This window comes from Hippopotamus amphibius, chromosome 1 (assembly GCF_030028045.1).
Source record: "Hippopotamus amphibius kiboko isolate mHipAmp2 chromosome 1, mHipAmp2.hap2, whole genome shotgun sequence".
In the NCBI taxonomy this organism is placed as follows: Eukaryota; Metazoa; Chordata; class Mammalia; order Artiodactyla; family Hippopotamidae; genus Hippopotamus; species Hippopotamus amphibius.
The window spans coordinates 97,109,541-97,116,196 of NC_080186.1; the positions used below are offsets into that span (position 1 = coordinate 97,109,541).

Consider the following 6,656-nt stretch of genomic DNA (forward strand, 5'->3'; position numbering starts at 1 on the left):
GCTGGCACTCCAAATCCTGACGCACCCGTGGTTCCAGAATCCCCTGCCAGCTGCTGGGGTGATAGCTCCCCTCCTTTCCGCTGCCCCTCTGACCCCCGAGGAAGAGGGAAGGGAGAGAGAGGGGGGCTCAGGTCTTCCCTCCCTAGCAGGAGGAGGGGGAGGTGGGATCTGAAGGAGAAAGGGCGTGGAAGGCGGGCCCAGGAGGGGCTCAGCTAATGGTGAGGTCAAAGCAGCACTGGAACTTGTTCTTTCGATGATTCAGGAGGGCATCGAGGGCCAGCACCAGGGGCAGGGCTGCAGCTTCTTCTCCAGCATGGCACCCACGATCCAGTTGCTGTCCACAGAAACTTTGAAGAGGAGGTTGGCCAGGTCCAGCTAGTACCCGAAGGAAAAGACTTGTGTCCTGCATCCTTGTGCTGGCCTCGAACTCCACACCCACCTGCAGCTGGTCACTGGCTTTATGGTAGTATGTTGCGTGTATTCCCGCTTGACCCAACATTACTGTTGCTAACCAGTTATTCAATGCTAGTGACATAACAGTGCCCTCCTCTCTGGGCTGCTGGTGGTAGATCAGCTCTCTGCCCAGGGCCAGACATGGTGTGATGCTCTGGAGGTAGTGGGCCACGAGGATTCTTGAACCCACCAGGACGTCTGGGTTCCCCAGGGTGATGGCCACTGTGAAGTCGGAGCCCCGGTACTCTCCGTCCACCTACCAGTTCACAAGCTTCAACTGCTGGGTCTGAATGGCCATCTTGGACCTGAGGTGGGGGCCCAGCTGGTGAATGACCTGGGTACTGAGGCTGCCGCTATTGTCCATGTCACCCATCAGCACAGGGAATGCCTCTGTGGGACTCAGCTGTATGTGACCCCAAAGTGGTAGCTGGAGTCCCCAGCTGTGCTGAGGACTACTGTGTGGTTCACCTGGAAATGATTACTCAGCCCTTTGTCGACTGAGCTTGACACTTTCCATCTGAATAGGAAACAGCTCCTTGCACTTCTGGTGGCACTCCCATCATCCCTGGTCCCTCCAGCCCTGGAGGGTCCTTTCAGAACCTCGACCTGCACCAGCCCCAGCGCCCAGGCCACCCGCCAGGGGAGGCAGCGTAAAGCCCAGAGGAGAGGGCGGAGGCAGCGGTAGTCCCATGAGGGGAGGTGCAGGCGGCGGCGGCGGTGGCCCTGCGGTCCGCGAGCTAGAGACCAACACCGGCGGCGGCGGTGGCCCTGCGGGCAGCGAGCTAGAGACCAACACGTTCTCCATGGGCTCGCGCGCGGCAGCGCCTCCTGCCTGTCTGGGCTCGGCTCCCATCCCGTGCGCCAAGCGCAACCCAACCCGCTTCCGCCGCTGCCAACATCGTCGCCCCCCATACTCTTGATTGCTTTAGATTTGTAGTGTACTTTGAAATCAGTGTGATACCATCAGTGTGATACCATCAGCTTTGGTTTTTTTGTTTTTTGTTTTGCCTCAAGATTGTTTTGCCTATTCAGGGTCTTCTGTGTTTTCATATAAATTTGAGAATTCCTTGTTCTAGTTCTATGAAATATGCCATTGGAACTTGGATAGGGATTGTATTGAATCTGTAGATTGCTTTGGGTAGTATGGACATGTTCACAGTATTAATTCTTTCAATCCATGGGCACAGAATACCTTTCCATTTTTCCTGTCTTCAATTTCTTTCATCAGTATCTTATAGTTTTCAGTCTACAGGTCTTTCTCCTTGGTTAAATTTATTTCCAGGTATTTCATTCTTTTTTGGTGCAATTGTAAATGGGATTGTTTTATTAATTTCTCTTTCTGGTAATTTGTTGATAATGCATAGAAACAGCACATATTTCTGTATAGTAATTTTGTAACCTCCAACTTTACTGAATTTATTTATTAGTTTTAAGTTTTTTGGTGGAATCTTTAGGGTTTTCTATATATAGTATCATGTCATCTGCAAACAGACACAGTTTTAATCCTTTCTTTTGGATTTAGATGTCTTTTCTTTTACCTGACTATTTGCCGTGATTAAGACTTCTAATACTATGTTAAATAAAAGTGGGCAGTGTGAGCATCCTTGTTTTGTTCTTGATCTTAGAGGAAATGCTTACAGCTTTTTACCAATGAATATGATGTTAGCTGTGGGTTTGTCATATATAGCTTCATTATGTTGAGGTATATCCACTTAGTTGAGAGGTTTTTTTTTTATCATAAATAAATGTTATAGAATGATTTTTCATCCTCTATTGAGATGATCATAGGATTTTTATTCTCCATTTTGTTAATGTGGTGTATCATGTTGATTTATTTGTGTATGTTAAACCATCCTCGTGTCCTTGGGATAAATGCTACTTGATCATGATTTACGGTCCTTTTAATGTATTGTTTAATTCATTTTCTTAATATATTTTGGATGACTTTTGCATGTATGTTCATCGAGGATATTGGCCTGTAAGTTTCTTTTTTATAGTATCCTTTTTTATAGTGTCTGATTTTGGTATCGGGTTAATACTGGCCTCATAATATGTGTTTGGAATCTTTCCCTTCTCATCAATTTTTTGGAAGAGTTTGAGAGATATTTTGAATATTTGGAAGAATTCATCAATGAAGGCATCTGGTCTTGCACTTTTGTTTTGGGGGAGATTTTTAATTACTGATTTGATCTCCTTACTAGTAATCAGTCTATCAGGTTTTCTATTTTTTTATGATTCAGACTTGGAAGATTTTGTTTCTAGGAACTTATCCATTTATTCCAGGCTGTCCAATTTTTTTGGTGTATAATTGTCTGTTGCAATCTCTTAAAATAGTTTTTATTTCTGTGGTATCAGTTGTAATTTCTCCTCTTTCATTTCTGATTTTACTTATTTGAGCCCTCTTTTTTTCTTGCTTAGTCTAGCCTAAGGTATGTTGATTTGTTTATCTTTTTAAAGAACCTCCGCTTAGTTTCTGTAATCTTTTCTATTGTCTTTTTAGTCTCTATTTCAACTATTTCTGCTCTCATTATTTCCTTTCTTCTACTAAATTTGCGCTTCATTTGGTATTCTTTTTCTAGTTCCTTTAAGGTGTAAAATTAGATTGTTTATTTGAGAACTTTCTTGTTTTTTGAGGTAAGCCTGTATTGCTATGAACTTCTCTCTTAGAGCCACTTTTGTTGTGGTATGTAGTATTTCTGTTTTCATTTGTCTTGGGTATTTTTAAATTTCTTCGTTGATTTTTTTGATATTGGTTGTTCAGTAGCATGTCTTTAATCTCCATGTTTCTGTGGTTTTTCCATATTTCTTATTGTAATTGACTTTTAAAAATTATTTTATTTATTTTTGGCTGCATTGGGTCTTCGTTACTGCATGTGGGCTTTCTCTATTTGTGGTGAGTAGGGGCTACTCTTTGTTGTAATGCACAGGCTTCTCACTGCAGTGGCTTTTGTTGTGGTGGAGCATGGGCTCTAGGTGTGCAGACTTCAGTAGTTGTGACACTCAGGCTCAGTAGTTGTGGCTCGTGGGCTGTAGAGCACAGGCTCAGTAGTTGTGGCACATGGGCTTAGTTGCTTTGTGACATGTGGGATCTTCCTGAACCAGGGCTTGAACCTGTGTCCCCTGCATTAGCAGGTGAATTCTTAACCACTGTGCCACCAGGGAAGTCCCTGTAATTTTCTATTTTTATACCATTGTGGTCAGAGAAGATACTTGGTATGATTTCAGTTTTCTTGAATTTATGGAGACTTGTTTTGTGGCCCAAATGATCTATTCTGAAGAATGTTCTTTGTGTTCTTGAGAAGAATGTGTATTTTGGTGCTCTGAGGTAGAATTATGTATATGTCTACTAACTTCATTTTGTTTAATGTGTGATTTAAGGCTGATGTTTCCTTATGGATTTTTGGTCTGGATGATCTTTCCATTACTGTTAGTGAGGTGTTAAAGTTCCCTACTATTATTGTAATTGCTTTCAGTTTCTTCTTTTTTAGTCCATTAATTTGCTTTTTATTTTTCGGTGCTCCTACATTGGGTATATATATTTTTATAAATATTATGTCTTCTTGCTTTATTGACCTCTTAATCATTAATTAGCTCCCTTCTTTGTCTTTTATTATGGTCTTTGTTTTAAATTCTATTTTGTCTGATGTAACTATTCCAGGTTTCTTTTCATTTCAATTTGCATGGAATATCCTTTTCCATCCCTTCACAGTCTGTGTGAGTCCTTACTTCTGAGGTGTGTCTCTTGTAGGCAGACTATAGATAGGTCTAATTTTTTAATCCATTCAGCCACTTTATGTCTTTAGCAAATTTAGTCCATTTACATTTAAAGTAATTATTGATAGGCATGTACTTATTGCCATTTTGTTAATTTTCTTTTTGGCTGCTTTCATAATTCCTCTCTGTTCCTTTCTTCGCTTTCTCTCTTCCCTTGTGGTTTGATGGCTTTCTTTGGTGTTATGTTTAGATTCCTTTCCTGTTTTCTTTTGTGTATTTACTGTAAGTTTTTTCTTTGTGGTTACCAAGAGTTTCATAAATAACATCCTATGCATGTTATTTAAAAAATAACATTTTTAAACATTTCGATAGCAACTTATATTTGAACACATTCCAAAAGCTTTACATTTTTAATCTTCCATCCACATTTTATATCATGATGACATATTTTACATATTTTTATTTTATGCATCCCTGAAACTAGTTATTATAATTTTAATTTTACTACTTTTATCTTTTGACCTTCATAATTGCTTTATAAGTGATTGATCCACTACCTTTATTTTTATTGACCTTTTCCAGTGGGATTATTACTTTGTATGTTTTCTTATTAATATTGTATTTTCTTTTCAACTTAGCAAGGCTGGTTAAGTGGTGATGAACTCCTTTAGCTTTTGTTTGTCTAGAAAACTCTTAATCTCTCCTTCAATTCTGAATGATAAAATTGCTGGGTACAGAATTCTGGGTTGGAAATTTTTTTCTTTCAGCACTTTGAATATATCACGCCATTCCTCTCTGGCCTGCAGAGTTTCTACTGAAAAATCTGCTGATAGCCTCATGGGGTTTCCCTTGTATGTAATACATTGTTTTTTCTCTAGCTGCTTTTAAAATTCTGTCTTTATCTTTAACTTTTACCATTTTAATTATGATGTGTCTTGGTGTGGTTCTCTTTGGTTCATCTTATTTGGAATTCTCTGGGCTTCTTGAATACAGATGCCTCTATCCTTTCCCAGATTAGGAAACTTTTCATCCATAATTTCTTTTTTTTTAATTTAAAAAATTTGGAGGGCTGCGTTGGGTCTTCATTACTGCATGGGCTTTCTCTAGTTGCAGCGAGCAGGGGCTACTCTTTGTTGCAGTGCACTAGCTTCTCATTGTGGTGGCTTCTCTTGTTGTGGAGCAGAGGCTCTAGGCACATGGGCTAGTAGTTGTGGCTCATGGGTTCTAGAGCGCAGGCTCAGTAGTTGCCGCACATAGGCTTAATTGTTCCATAGTATATGGGATCTTCTTGGACCAGGGATCAAACCCACATCCCCTGCATTGACAGGCAGATTCTCAACCACTGTGCCACCAGGAAGTCCCTGTAATTTCTTCAAATAATGTTTCTGCCTCTTTCTCTCTCCCTCTCTCCCTCATCCCCCTGGGACCCCTATGATGCAAATGTCATTCTGCTTGATATTGTCCCAGGGATCCCCTAAGTTATCCTCACTTTAAAAAATTCTTTAATATCGCTGCTCTGTCTGGGTGAGATCTATTGCTTTGTCATCCAGTTAACTGATTTGTGCTCCTACTTCATCCATTCTGCTGTTGAAACCCCACTGTATTTTTCAATTGTTATAAGCTTTCTTTCATACATTCTTATAGTTTTAATTTCTTCATTTGCATTCTCACTTTTTTTATCCCTTCTCCTAAGATCACTGAGCATCTTTATGACCATTACTTTGAACTCTTTATCAGATACATTGCTTATTTCCTTTAAATTTTTTAAAATTTTTTATTATTTCTTTAAAAATTTTATTGGACTATAGTTGATTTACAATGTTGTGTTACTTTCTGCTGTACTGCAAAGTGCATCAGGTATACATATACATATATCCACTCTTTTTTAGGATTCTTTCCCATATGTCATTACAGAGTATTGAGTAGAGTTCCCTGCATTATACAGTATGTCCTTGTTAGCTACCTTTTTTATATATAGCAGTGTGCATATGTCAATCTCAATCTCCTAGTTTATCCACACCCCCCCCTTCCACTTATTCCTTTTAACTAAGGTCTTTTTCTAGGGAATCTGCTTGTTCTTTGGTTTGGAACATATTCTTCTGTCTTCTCATTTTCCCTGATTCTTTGTTTCTCTATATGTATTAGGCAAAACAGCTACCTCTCCTAGCCTTGAAGGAGTGGTTTTGTGTAGGAGATTATCCATGGGGCCCAGAAGCACAATCTCCTCTGGCCTCCAGAGCCAGGTGCTCAAGAGGCATTTCTTGTGTGAACTGTGTTCCCCTGTCAGCTATGGCAGGGCTGCAGCTACTGCATAAGGAGGACAAGGTATGATGTGTTCACTGGGCATAGCTGTAGCATAGTGTGGGGTGAACAGGGCTCAAGGCACTCCCTTGGCCCAGTTATGGCATGGCTGGTGCATGGGGAGGGCAGGGCTTGGAGGCATTCACCTGGCTGTGGTGTGGCTGCTGTGTGGGGCAGTGGGGCTCAGG

General features: G+C 40.7%; 1 pseudogene; it reads right to left on the minus strand.

The window, feature by feature from the left end:
* Positions 1 to 208: 208 nt before the first annotated feature.
* Positions 209 to 1,306, minus strand: LOC130832205 (mitochondrial import receptor subunit TOM40 homolog; annotated as a pseudogene).
* Between the last annotated feature and the right edge of the window lie 5,350 nt (positions 1,307 to 6,656).